This window comes from Halichoerus grypus, chromosome 2 (genome assembly GCF_964656455.1).
Source record: "Halichoerus grypus chromosome 2, mHalGry1.hap1.1, whole genome shotgun sequence".
In the NCBI taxonomy this organism is placed as follows: Eukaryota; Metazoa; Chordata; class Mammalia; order Carnivora; family Phocidae; genus Halichoerus; species Halichoerus grypus.
In genome coordinates, this window is record NC_135713.1 from 79,247,341 (window position 1) to 79,262,907 (window position 15,567).

The window sequence follows — 15,567 nt, forward strand, 5'->3', positions numbered from 1 at the left end:
CGGTTAGTTCTGGATGTTTTTCTTTTAAGCCGTTGGGTTTCCCCACTTTCACAGCTGAGGGATTGGGTCTGGGCGCCAGGTTCTGGCTGCCAAGCAGGGGAAAGGGATTTGGCAGCCCCCAGGCCAGTGTGCAGTCTCTCCCGTAATCTCCTGTTACCCATCAGCTCCTTGCTGAGTAATTCTGTGTGATATGCAGGAAGAGAAAGGAATATCATCTGAAGGGCACCAAGAGGTTGGCACAAGGGGTTGGCAGAAAGAGCAACAAGAATAACCAGGCAAACAATTCAGAGCCAAAGCTCTACTCCTTCTGTTTACTTTAAAAAGAAAGTGATTCAGTCTCCTGCACATGTCCCATTTTAATAACGGCTGTAGATCTGCCGCTTCCAGCCTGGCCCTTGGAATGGGACAGCCATCCTTCCAAGTTCAAGGCTGTCCAAAGATGGCCCTTAAGGGGAAATAACACCTAGGGTGATAAATGGGTCTGTGTGGCCCAGATCACACTATTTATATCCCCAGTGAGTATTATTAGGCCATTATCTTAACATTTGGTTGTAAGAGAAAGCCACGCTCCCTAACTCACTGTACCACAGCTGTTGTTAGCAGGTTCTGGGAAATATGTTAAAGAACCGGCCTCCTGAAATATTTTAAGTCAAATTTCTTTCTTATATTAATAGCAGTCTTTTCTTATTAAATACATTCAACATTTGAATGGGTAAAATTTACTCCTACAAATTAATGGAAGAGAATTCTAGCCTGGTCCATTTAAACACTGGTGATATTTAAACACAGGTCTAGATTTACACACAGGTTTATATTTGCTGTCCCCAGGTGACTTCTGGTGAGCTGTGCAAAGCTGAAGGGGGGAGAAGAGAGGAAGGGGAATTAGGAGAGCCAATGAAAGTACAGAACTTTGTGTCACCTTTCTGGGGTTGCACCCGGCACAACTGGGGTTTGGTTCTTTCTTGCTCTTCCTGCCCAGTCAAGGTCCTCCCTCCTTGCCAACAGGGCTGGAGCCTCTGGGTGCCCACGGCCGAGCTTTCTCAGGAAAGAGCAAAACCACTGCCTTCTCGATTTTCTCTTGGGTGCCTTGTGAAACTTGGCATACTTTATAAGTAAAATTACAAGTTGTTTTTAAGGTGGGGATTTTCTACGGCCTTTCCTTATTATTCTTCCAAGTCATCCTGAGGATCAGGTATGAATGTTCTATAACACAATCTGCCCTGACTTCTAACCAAAGGTGTCGAACAGAGACCAAAGGATCCACTCTGGGAATGAAGAGCCGACAACTCCTGGGATGTCAGAGAATTCAGCCGGAAGCTGTGGCCACGAGGAGGGCTGTCCCCTCGCATCTAGGATGCAACCCCCATGTGTGGCAAGAGCTGACTCGGACTGCCTTGAACCAGCCACTTGCTTGGAAGATGTCACTCACAAACCCAGTCACCGGATGACTGGAGAGTGCCACAGAGTGCAAGGGAAGAAAAGGATGGATTACGGGCTGCCTCCCAAAAGGGCAGAATGTGGGTATAAACTGAGACAGACAAAATGCACACTAACCAGAAGGGAGCTGTGCTTCTTTCCCCAACCCGGGAAACCTGAGGCAGGCAGAACCGCTGGAGGGGATAAATGTGGCTCTGGGCCACTTTTGAGGACAACTTACCCCACCCAGGTATGGCCCAATGGCTGACAGACTGTCCCTAATATAACCAGAAAAATTCCCCTTGTCCAAATGAAGGATGGAGCAATGAAAGCAAAGTGCCCCTTCAAACACACCCTGAGCTGGCAAGAGAAGAGAAATCCCCCTTTATAGGAATTTGAGGAGTGAGGGATATGTGTTCCCCACTAATGAGATCATCTTCAGCATATTCTCTCCACTGGTTATTCTCTGACTTCCGGAGAGTGGGCCCTGTGAGCTGTAGAGCCCTGGCATGGTCTCAGGGCTATTGAGAGGGTCCGAGAATATACACAGATATTCCCATTTTCCACAGGTATATATAAAGAGGTGCCTTTCCATGTATCTTTTACTGCATCTGTTTTTTTCTAATGTTTCAATAAAGGTGAACAATTGGTTTACCCAGTTAGAAGTTTTTCTTGGTTTATTTTCTTGTATGGCAGCCGCAGCAGGGAAGAAAATATAAATTCATTTAAAGAATCACTGCATGTACATATAATTACTCAAAATACTTAGTTTACCTAATTAATTTATATTATTATTTTTCTACATGGGGCTTGAACTCACAACCCTGAGATCGAGACATGAGTTGAGATCAAGAGTCGGACACTTGATAGGCTGAGCCACCAGGCGCCCCAATACTTAATTTACTCTTTAAAAAAAAAGCATCCCAGCATTTACAGTAGCTTTTGACCATTACTGTTTTCTCAGTCAATGGTTAAAGCACAACCACTACATGTGGAGAGGCCGTGGTCTGCCCCATCTTTTAATACTGAAAACATGGGGAGGGGGGTGGTCCACAAGTTTGGAAATATTAGAAACTCTTGCCCTGTAGCAAAGAGATGGCCAACACCACTGGTCCTCAGTCTTTCTACTTAGATAGATCAGAATCTAGAAAACAGCTACAGTGTAAAAGTAGTATCAGGTAATGGTTAACTCACCCAAAAGTCAGTATATAATGAATTTTCTCCCACATTTCCTAGGTATTTTTGAAGGGCTACAGGATCTACCTATTAGCTGAAATAGAATGTAAAAGTCTGCATGCTATGACAAAAGGAGCTTAGAAAGACCCAGCTGCTCTCACCAGGTGCCAAGCTCATTCTAAGTTTTGAACACGTTTCACTCATGTGATCCTCACAGCAGCCCTATAAGCCAAATACTATCACCATCATTCTCCATTCTAAAGATATAAAACACCAAGACACAGAGAGGTTAAGTAAGTTGCCCAGGGTCTCTCAGCAAAGCCAGGATTTGAGCCCAGCCAGCTTCCAGGGACACATAATGATAACCATGCTGCCCTTCACTGGGCCTTTCATTGTGAGGAAGACCTACCTGTGTTTCCTGGTCCAAAGGAAGGGTTGAAGGGCCTTCGCAGGCCTCTGGGCACTGAGCCATAAGACATGCTCTGATTCTTCTCCATCACAGACTGTCTCTTAGCTCAGAGTTTCCCAGAGCAGGTTCTTAAGAACACTGGCTCCGTGCCACATTACTAAATGTTACGTGACAAAAGGGGTTTGATGGTCAAATGAGTTGGGAGAGGCTGGGCTACGCTACGTGCTGCCTGTGGGACTTGCACGCATTTGGAGAGTCTAAGCGTTTTATCTGACAGGCTTTAAAAACATGCACTTGAGGACCTCCAGTGTCCAATTCAATATGTACGAAGCTTGGAAGTTGACATTCCATCTCAACAGCCCGTAAAATGCTGAATAAACTGAAACATTAACAGTGTTCCTTAGGTCCATAAGAGGAACGAAGTCACAGGATAAACCACTGCCCCCCAAATTGGAAAGGCCGACAGGCCGATACAGAGAATCGCAAGTGACCAGAGCCGAGAGCTCCATGAGAATTAGAGCCGGGAGAGGGAAACCTGAACTGTAGCTGGTGAATTGCTGGACTCTCAGTGTGGACTACAGAGGACCCTGTCATCAGGGGGCCCCCACACTTGGGCAAGGTTTACTTCCTGGTGTTCTAACAAGGATCTCACAGTGAATACTGGAGAAAAGTCCCCTTGTGCTTCCAGCAGGGGAAGGGGGGTAAAAAACAACTTTGAAATATTCCAGAACACTCTGTTTGTATTAACAAGGTCTATTCTCAGGAGTGAACTCTAATTGGGGCCTAAGCTGCTGGGCTTTTATCAGAAATGAACTGACCTGGGGGGAGGGGAAAGCCCAATTTTGACTTCTGTAATCTTCCACAAGGGAAAACGGAAATACCCAACTCAATTCTAGCCATCCTATTGTGCTTGGCTGGGGGCGGGGGGGGGGGGGGGGGTGACATGTGAAGCTTACAGTCCAGAAGCACAAGCTCACTAAAACCTGACATCCACTCAAGGGACTATGGAAGGCTTCCCTCCCTCCACACATCCTACCACCACATTACTGAAGTTTTGTCTGTCACAGTTACCCAGTATATCGTGAAAAAACGATAAGGCCTATTAAAAGGCAAAAAACACAATTGGAAAAGAGAGAGAGAAAACATCAGAACCAGATATAGATAGGGCAGGGATGTTGGGATTATCAGACTGGGAATTTAAAACAACTATAATTAATATGCTAAGGTTTTTAGTGGATAAAATAGCACACAAGAACAAATGGGCAATGTACGCAGAGGGTTGCAAATTCCAAGAAGGAACCAAAAAGAAATGCTAGAGATCAAAAATACCATAACAAAAATAAAGAACGCTTTTGATGGGCTCATTAGTAGACTGACGTGTGCTATGGTCTAAATGCACCCCCCACCCCAGCAAATTCCCAGGTAGGAATTCTTATGCCCAGTGTGAAGGTGTGAGAAAGTGGGGCTTTTCAGAAGTGATTAGGTCATTAGAATAGAGTCCTCCTGAATAGGATTAGTGCTGCTCTTATAAAAGAACCCCCAGAGCTCACTAACCCCTTGCACTATGTAAGGACACAGTGAGAAGTCACCAGCTACCAGGAAGAAAGTCCTCACCTGACCATGCTAGCATCTTGATCTTGGACTTTCTAGCCTCCAGACCTGTGAGATATAAATTTCTGTTGATTATAAAATACCCAGTCTACGGTAATTTGTGAAGCAGCCCAAATGGACTAAGACTGAAGAAAGAATCTCTAAACCTGAGGATATCTCAATAGAAACTTCCAAAACTGAAAAGCAAAGAAAAAAAAAAAAGATGGGAAAAAAAATACAGAGCAGGATATCCAAAAACTATGGAACAACTACAAAAGATGGAACATATGCATAATGGGAATACCAGAAAGAGAAGAAAAAGGAAAGGAATAAAAGAAATATTTGAAACAATAATGACTAAGAATTTTCCCAAATTAATATCAGCCACCAAACCATAGATCCAGGAAGCTCAGAGAACATCAAGCAGGATAAATGCCAAAAAACTATATCTAGGCATATCATTTTCAAACTACAGAAAATATAAGAGAAAGAGAAAATCCTGAAAGAAAACAGGAAAAACCATCTTACCTATAGATGAACAAACATGAAAATTACATCTGACTTCTCTTCATAAACCGTGCAAGCAAGAAGAGAGCAGACTAAAATATTTAAAACATTGAGAGGAAAAAGCCCATCAAACTAAAATTCTCTGCCCTGTAAAATTACCCTGCGAAAGTGAAGGAGAAATAGAATTTCCCTAGACACACAAAAAATTGAAGGAATTTGTTGCCAGTATTTATAATTGATCTAAGAGATAGCAGTTTATTCAAAACAATAACAGCAACAATATATTTGATCACATATGCTTAGGTACATATATGGACATATGTATGCTTATCTATAAGTGAAATGAGTAACAAAAATGATACAAGGAATGGGAGGGAGAAATTAAGATTAGTTTGTTAGTTACCTGTGAAGCAATACAGTGTTGTTTGAAAGTGGACTTGGATTACTTGTAAACATATATTGCAAACTCTAAAGCAACCACCAAAAAAAGTAAGAAAAAAAGAACTGATATGCTATGAAAGGAGAAAAAACTAAATCTCATAAAATGCTCAATTAAAACTACAAAAGGCAAAAGAAGAATGGAAGACAAAAATAGGAACAAAGAACAGGGCAAAAAAATAAAAAGTAGTAACAAATATGGTAGATATTAATCCAAGTGTATCAGTAATCACTGAATGTCAATGGTCAAAATGTACCAATTTAAAGACAGGGATTGTCAGAGTGGATCAAAAAACAAGGCACATAACTTTAAATATAAAACATAAATTAAATTAAAACTAAGAGGATGGAGAAAGATGTATCATGTTAACACTAATCAAAAGAAAACAGATAAAAGCTATATTAATTTTAGGCAGAGCAGACTTTAAAGGCACAAAAGTTACCAGGGATACGAAAGGGCATTACATAAATATAAAGGGGTCAATTCTTCAAGAAGACACAACAGTCTTTAACATGTATGTGCCCAACAGTTGACTGTCAAAATACATGAGGTACAAACTGATAGTACAACAAAGAATAGATAAATCTATTATAATTGGAGAATTCAATACCCCTCTATCAGAAATGGACAGATCCAGCTGGCAAAAAAATCAGTAAGGACATAGTTGATCTCAACAACACCTTCAAGTAACTGGATATAATCAGTATGGATAGACTACATTCAAAAATAGCAGAATACATATTCTTCTCAAACTTATGTGAAACATTCACCAAGGTAAATCATAAAACACACCTTAACAAATTTAAAAGAATAGAAATCATATAATATCTGCTCTCAGACCAAAATGTAATTAAACTAGAAATTAATAACAGAAAGATACTTAGAAAATCCCAAAATACATGGGAATTAAACAACACACTTCTAAATAACACATGGTTCAAAGAAGAAGTCTCAAGAGAAGTTTAAAATATTTTTGACATAAAAATGAAAAGGAAAAATGACTTATCAAAATTTGTGGGATGTAGCAAAAACAGTGTTTAGAGGGAAATTTATAGCATTGAATGTATATATTTAAAAAGGAGAAAGATCTAAAATCAGTCATCTAAGCTTCTACCTTAGGAAACTAGGAAAAGAGCAAATTAAAGCTAAACTGAGCAGAAGATAAGAAATAAACAAGAGCAGAAACCAATGAAATTGAAAAAAGCAAATCAATAGAGAAAATCAACAAAACCAAAAGCTCGTTCTTTGTAAAGATCAGTAAAATCAATAAGCCTCTAACCAACCTACCTAAGAAAAAGAGAGAGAGGACACAAATTACTAACATCAGAAATGAAAGAGGGTACATTACTAAAGATCCCATGGGCATTTAAAGGATAATAAAGGAATACAATGAACAACCCTCTATGACTGCATCTATGATAATTAGATGAAATGGGCCAACTCCTTAAAAGAGACAATTTGCCAAAATTCACACAAGAAGAAATAGACAAACTGAATAAGCCTATATCTGTTACAGAAACTGAATCAATAATTAATAACCTTCAAAACAGAAAGCATCAGGCCCAGATGGGTTCACTGGTGAATTCTACCAAACAAGTCTTTACAATTTCCTTCAGAGCATAGAAACAGAGGGAATATACTTCCTAACTCATTCTATGAGGCCAGCATTACCCTAATAATAACAAATACGTCATAAGAAAAGAAAACTACAGATCAATATCATTCAGGAACCCAAATGCAAAAGTGCTCAACAGATTATTAGCAAATCAAATCCAACAACGTACAAAAATAATTACACACTTTGACCAAGTGGATTTATCTGCCCCAGGTATGCACAGCTGATTCAACATCTGAAAATCAATTAACAAAATCAATCATATTTACAGGCTAAAAAAGAGAAATCACATGATCGTATCAATAAATTCAGAAAAAGCATTTCACAAAATCCAGCACCAATTCATGATAAAAACTCTCAGTAAACTAAGAATAGAGAGGAACTTCCTCAACTCGATAAAGAATATCCACAAAAAGCCCACAGCTAACATCATACTTAACCATGACAAACTTGAAACTTCCACAGTAAGATCAAGTACAAGGCAGGAATGTCCCCTCTCACTACTCCTTTTCAACATCTTCCTGGAAATTCTAGCTAATTCAATAAGAAAAAGAAATAGAAGGTATACAGATTGGGAAGAAAGAAATACAACTGCTTTTGTTCACAGATGACATGATCATCTATGTAGAAAATCTAAAAAAACATACCAAAAAACTCCTGAAACTAATACGCAATTACAGCAGTTTCATGATACAAGAGTAATATACAGAAGTCAATCACTTTTCTATATACCTATATCTGAATAAGCCTATATCTGTTACAGAAGAACAAAAGGAATTTGAAATTAAAAACACAACACCATTTATACTAGCACCCCCCAAAAGAAATACTTATGTATAAGTCTAACAAAACATGTAAAAATCTATACAAGGAAAACTACAAAAGTCTGATTAAAAACAAAATCCAAGAAGAACTAAATAAATGGAGTGATATTCTATGTTCATGGATAGATAGATTCAATATTGTCAAGATGTCAATTCTTCCCAACCTGATATATATATTCAATACAATCCCAGTTAAAATCCTGGAGATTTTATTCTTGGATATAGACAAACTCACTCTAAAATTTATATAGAGAGGCAAAAGACTCAGAATACTGAATACAATATTGAAGAAGAACAAAGCTGGAGGACTGACACCACCTGACTTCAAGACTTAATTATAAAACTATAGTAATCAAGATGTGGTATTAGGTGTCTATAAAAATAGACAGATAAATGGAACACAACAGAGAGCCCAGAAATAGACCCATATAAATACAGTCAACTGATCTTTGACAAAGGAGCAAAGACAACGCAACGGAGCAAAAACAGTCTTTTCAGCAAATGGTGATGGAACAACTGAGCATTGTTTTGCATGTGCAAAACCAAGAATCTAGATAGAAACCTTACAACCGTCACAAAACTTAACTCAAAATGGAGCACAGGCCTAGACGTAAAATGCAAAATTATAAAACTCCTAGAAGATACCATGGTAGAAAACTGGGTGATCCTGGGTTCAGGGATGACTTCTTAGATACAACACCCAAGGCACAGCCCACAAGGAAAAAACTGATAAGCAGGACTTAATTAAAGTTAAATATTCTGCTTTGTGAAAGACACTGTCAAAAGAATGCAAAAGCAAGCCACAGACTGGGACAAAATATTAGAGCAAGATATATCTGATAAAGATTGTTAACCCAAATATGCAAAGAACTCTTAAAATTCAATATTCAGAAAAAAATCTGATTTGATTTTATTTTAAAGATTTTATTTATTTATTTGACAGAGAGAGACACAGTGAGAGAGGGAACACAAGCAGGGGGAGTGGGAGAGGGAGAAGCAGGCTTCCCGCCGAGCAGGGAGCCCGATGCGGGGCTCGATCCCAGGACCCTGGGATCATGACCTGAGCCAAAGGCAGACACCTAACCACTGAGCCACCCAGGTGCACCAACAATCTGATTTTAAAACGTGCCAGAGAACTTAACAAATACCTCACCAAAGAAAATGTACAAATGGTAAATATGCCTATGAAAAGATGCTTCCCATCATATTTTATGCAAATTAAAATTAGATACAACTACACAACCATTAGAATTGCCAAAATCCAAAACACTTGACACCACCAAATGCTGGTAAGGATGTAGAGCAAGAATTCTCCTTCACGCTGGTGGGAATGCAAAATGGCCCAGGTACTTTGGAAGACAGTTTGGTAGAGTCTGACAAAACGAAACATACTCGTAATATATAATCCAGTAATTGCACTCCTTGGTATTTACCCAAAGGAGATGAAAACTGATGTCCACACAAAACATGGATGTTTATGGCAGCTTTCTTCATAACTGCCCAGTTAGAAGCAATCAAGATATCTTTCAGTAGGTGGTACTGAAAATAAACTGTAGTACATCAAGACACGGAATAGAACTAAAAATAAATGAGCCATCAAGCCATGAAAAGACATGGAGGAACTTTAGAAGCATATTACTAAGTAAAAGAAGCCAACATGAAAAGGTTACATACTATAGGATTCCAACTATATGACTTTCTGGAAAAGATAAAACTATGGAGACAGTAAAAATCTCAGTAGTTGCCAGGGGTTGCAGAAAAGGGATGAACAGGCAAGATATTTAGAGCAGTGAAACAATTCTGTACGGTACTATAATAATGGATACATATTATTATATATTTGTACAAACCCACAGCAAGTACAATACCAAGAGTGAACTCTAACATAAGCTATGGACTTTGAGTGATAATGATGTATCAGTGTGTCCATCAATTGTAACAAATACACCACTCTGGTAGGGGATGTTGATAATGGGGGAAGCTATGCATATGTGGAAGCAGGGGTATAGGCAAAATCTCTGTACCTTCTGCCCAATTTTACTGTGAACCTTAAACTACTCTAAAAAATAAAGTTTATTTAAAAAAAAAAAAAAAACTTACGCTCGTAGCCTCACCAAAGCCCACATACAAACTTACAACCTGTCTCCCTTTGCTGAGATACAGGAAGAAGACAACAAAGGATCAATGGTAGGTAAACAGCCTCCCTGAGAGGCATCTCCAGTGTGGAGGGATGAAATAGGGGAGGTCACTTTAGGGTCAAAACTAGGTGGGCTCAACCATGCTCTAACCCCATTTACCCAGAAACAAATTTTTTTTTTCCAGTTTTGCTGGTCTTCACTGAACTCATGTCATACAATGGTTATTGGACCAGTTAGAAAACATTTTTCTAGCTACTCATGTTTTATTTTCCTTCTTTCCTTCCTTCCTTCTTCCTCCCCTCTCTCACTCCCCCACTTACTTCCTTGCCGTCTTTTCCTTTCTTTCTTCCTTTCTTTTTGTAATAACTTTATTTAGTTTTTTTTTTTTTAAGATTATTTATTTATTTGACAGAGAGAGACACAGTGAGAGAGGGAACACAAGCAGGGGGAGTGAGAGAGGGAGAAGCAGGCTTCCCGCTGAGCAGGGAGACCGATGAGGGGCTGGATCCCAGGATCATGACCTGAGCTGAAGGCAGACGCCTAAGGACTGAGCCACCCAGGCGCCTCTATTTAGGTATGTTTTATAGTCCATGTAATTTACCCACTTCATCTGTACAGTTCAATGAAACAATGTTCCTCAAAGCTATAAACCTCCTGTAAGAACTGGCCCAAGACCTGAAATTGCTACTCCAAGGACAGATTTTTTTTTTTTAATGGTTTAGGAGCAACATGTACTGAATTCGAATTCTGCAGGCTATTTCCTAGCTGTATGCTTGTGGCTAAGCAAATCTCCTCAACTTGGGTTCTGACTACGAGAATTACAATGAACCAATCAAAATTAATTAAAACGCAAGAGGATGAACAGAGAAACCTCACTACCTGGCTGCTGGCATTGAATGTGCCCTGCAACCAGTTACCTTTCACTCTTATCACTCCCTACCAGGTTATGTGGATTGTTTTCCAGTCTTCAGCCTTGGGTTATTTACTTCAAATATTAACCGCAAGGGTCCTATGTTAATCAGTCATAGCATTTGAAGAATCGTGATCAGATTAGACCTTGGAATAGTTTCCTGGGAGAGGGGTGGTGATGCTGTTTGCTACTTGGTAGAGCATTTGGGCTTTGGAGTAAGGTTTCGGTTCTTCCTACTCTGCCACTTATTAATAATGTGACCCACCTTAGGCTCTTACTCCCTGTGCTCATTTTAGAATGGACACACTGATAGCATGTGGCCCACAGAATTGCTGGGATGATAAGATAATAAGAACAGTTAAAATTTAAGAGTGCTAACTCTGTGCAAGTCAGCATTTTTATGTGTATGACCAAACTGACTCTCCCACGAAACTATGAAGTTGCTGCATCCATTAGCTCCATTTTATAAATGAACAATGTCCAGGGAGAAGGCCTTTCTCATGTTTGAGGTCACACAGTAAGAGGCAGAGCTGGGATCTGAATCAACCTAGAGAGTCTGGCTTCACCACCCACATGCTCAGTCAGCCCACCAGACTACCTTCCTCTGTTACAGTGTCTCTTCTAAAGGAAAGAATGTATGCAAAATGCCGGACACTCCGTAAAAGTGCGGTAAGTAGAAATGGGGCATGATAAATGGCGCTTCAATCCGCCCAGGCCTCACCAGCCTATGGAATTCACACAAACGGCAATCACAGAAATTTCACTCTGTTATACGTTTGCCTATAGGACATGGACCCCAGGGTCTCCCCAAGTTATTCCTGGGTGTCTCCTGGCCTTCCACACTGGCCCCTCACTGAAGGCCCTGCCCTCACCCTGCTTCTGTTGTGGGTATCTCTTGTGCCCTTCCCAGGGCCAAGACCCCTGGTCCCTAAGCAGAAAGGGGACACCTGGGCCATAAGAGTCAACACGGTAGACTAGGACCCGGTATGTCTGCTGGGCTCTCCATCAACTGTGTCCTCTTACACTCAACAGATGTTTCTTTAGCAGCTGTTATGCTTCTGAAATGGTGTTCAAAGATAAAAATATGAAGTAAGAAACAAGCAGTCAGTATGTCCACCGTGGTACCTTATAGCAGTTCTGGGACCCCTGGTGCCTACTAATACTAAGATCCCACACAAGATCAGCCTTTCTTAACATAAAGTAGTGAGGGTTATAAAAGTCAAAGTTTTCTTGCTGGTGGTGATGTGCAGCTTAGGAAAACATCCTGGCAATTCTTTACGATAAATTCCACTTCACTTTATCTAAATGATCTGCTTTACATTTGGATTCTTGCCAAGGAAATGTCTTAACTTTTGTTTTCCATCTATTCAAGGAAATCATTCAAGCTTCACCTGGGCTCTGCTACACTCTAATCAGCCTTCCTACCCATTACCAGGGGTTCTATCTGTGGCCTCTCAGGGAGTTTGGTCTGTAGTTAACTCTACACAAAATGTCCTAGTTTACTCTGAGGCAATTCATTCCTCAGAGGAAGTCACTACAAATTTAGAATACCAACCCTACTCTTCTTCCAACCAAGGGGACATAAGACCCAAGAACAATTATGTGTCCAGTTACCACGGTGACACATGAGAATATTAGACAAGAGATTTCTAGGAAAATAAAAATGCCCAAATAAATTTTATGAAAACTGAAACAGGAAACTGTAGTTACTTTTCTCCAGCTTTAAACTTACTAAAGTAAAGGCAAAAAGCAAGACTTCCAATCAGGAGGAGGAAAGGAAAAGCACTCAGAAGTTGGAAGCAAGCCTGGGTGAGGGGGACACTGGTTACTCAGTAACACCCTGCCACCTGTGGGAAGAATTCCTGGGACCCACAAAACCGGTTTAACCAAACTTTGATCTTCTAGGACCTTCCGTTAAAAAATATGATTATGCTCCAATGTTGCTTCCAATTCTTACAGCAGCTGAATATTTTTTAAAAAATCAGAGAAGACAACAAAGAGGTGGACAATTTTTCAGGAAAAAAAATGTATACTGTGAGACAGTAGCAAAATCTGTCATTATAAACAAAAAAGATTGAAGGACTCACATTTCCTGTTGAAACTCTTTCAAGAGTAATATATAGGACTGTGTCTAAGTCCTTTTGGAAGTTAATTTTACTTTCATTCATTGAGAGTTCAGAGCCCTGCATCATCTCTTGGCCAAGAAGTTCAAAGACCCAGCACACAGCACAAGCACAGGGAGACTGGGAGCTCCAGAGGAGACTGAAGGTCAACAGTGATGTGAGGTGAGGCCTTTGGGAGGCTCAGTGTGTGATCTTGAGTATCTGAGTCCAGCCCCTCTCCCCTGACTCACCACCCTCCCCCCGCTCAACCCCCAATAAAGAGAAATCATCCTGGGCGGCTCTGCTCTGACTGGAGATCCCACAGGCCTAGGCCTCATGGGAGACTCTTGGCTTTGAGTCAAACTCTTATGAAACAGAATCAGAAAAATGAAGAGAGGGTACCAGAGCTAGAAAAACTATCAAGGAGACAGGAGGGGCCTGGGTCTAGAGGTCAAAGTTCAAACAGAGAGAGGAGGGGGAGGGCCTGGAGTAGTCAGATGCTTCAGACCCAAGAGAAATGGAATTGTTTGATGGGTTCTCAAAGCGTGTTCTGTGGACCAGCAGCATGGGCATCCCCTGGGAACTTGCTTCAGATGCGAATGCTCACGCTCCAACCAAGGCCTGCAAAGTCAGAACTTTGGGGCTAGGGCCCAGCACTCAGCTTTTAAAAGCCCCTGCAGCTAATTCTGATGACTGCTACCATTTGAGAGCAACTGGCTTAATGAATCACTGAGTTAAAGGTATTGAGACCCCACTCAGCCCCCCTTAAATGGTACTGAGAACAAAGGATGTAATTCCTGTCACTTCTGTGTGAAGGAAAAGGGTATATTCGTTTCCTATTGCTGCTGTAATAAATGATCACAGACTTAGTGGCTTACAACAACACACATTTGTTTTCTAATAGTTCTGGAAGTCTGAAGTCCAAAATCAGTCTGACTGAGCTAAAGTTGTCATCAGGACTGGTTCCTTCTGAAGGCTCAGGCGTGAATCCATTTCCTTGCTGAAGAGCTTCTGGAGACTGTCCTTCCTTGGCTCATGACCCCTTTCTCATCTTCAAATCTCCCCTCCCCACATTGCCTCCTGTCTTCACTCTTATTCTACTGCATCCCTCTCATAAGGGCACTTGGGGTTACCAGGGACCCATTCAGGAGAATCTCAAGATCCTTAACTTAAACACACCTGCAAAAAATTCCTTTTGCCATAAAAGGTAACATTCACAGGTTCTGGGGATTAGAATGTGGATATTTTGGGGGGCCATTATTCTGTCTACCACAGGAGGAAGATGAAAATATGCATTTTCATTGCTCATTTTCACATAAGTCAACACTGTAACTGTGCCTAAAAAAATGAATGCAAGTGATTACTATGGGGAATGTGGGAAACGGGGTGAAGGGAAACAGGTGGGAGCAAGGACTCTTTTCCCAAAGTATACTTTTTATATTGTTTTGAGCTTTCAGCCTCCCAAATACATTACCTATTAGAAAATGTGAACACTAAAAAATAACAAGAATGAGAAGCCTTTTTAATAACTTCTGGCTGTGGCTTGAACATGGCATGTCAAACCACTGATGATTCTGGAGTCGGAGAAGTTATACGTATTCAAAGAGTTCTGGGTGGTGATGTGGTTACTACAGGAAGAAGAAATAAGATAAAAAGACACCCATTCTTGTGAACAAAATAAGACAGGCACCAAGTCAAGATGAGGGGCTAAGCTCAGCCTTTAAGAACATTAAGCTCTGACAGGTAAGCAGGACAACTAAGAATTTGAGAATTAGCTTCATATGCCAGGGAAATCACTTTCATGCAGTTAAAGGATCATTTGCATACAAACATTATGAGTAACACTGTTCCCCTTCGTTATTCACAACTGAAACTCTTCTGTCCCCCCAGCTCATCTTTCTGCTGACCTTCAGTGGCAACTCCCAGGCAGGTGTCTCCAAGGATCACTTGGTACATGTTCTGCACCCCCCCAATGGTCAGGAACTTATCACTCTTCCATTCTGTTCATCAGTCCCCCAGAGAGCCAGCCACCATGGTCACTCCAGGTCCCCCATGCCAGCTGATTCTGGCAACTCCGGACACAGGGCAAACGAAGCTTCAAGTGTGCATATGCTACTCACTTGCAGGAACAAGTTTTTGATCATTGTTCCAACGGAAGCACTCGGGCCTTTTTAGTGCCATTTATTATACACGGTCTATGTCAGTCCCATGTTTCTCAGAGGGTTAGGTTATAGCCAAGTAGAAACCACCAATATATAAATACCTAAATTGCAGGAGGTGCCATAAGAAAGGTATGAATAAAGAGCTAAGGAAAGACACATGCAGAAGGAATTAATTCTTATTCACATGCAGAAGTGACTCTTAAGTCCTAGAGAGCAAAAGAGATATGATGTTTAAGTGGGGTTTTACAGGATATGCAGGAGTTTGCAAAGTAGACAGGG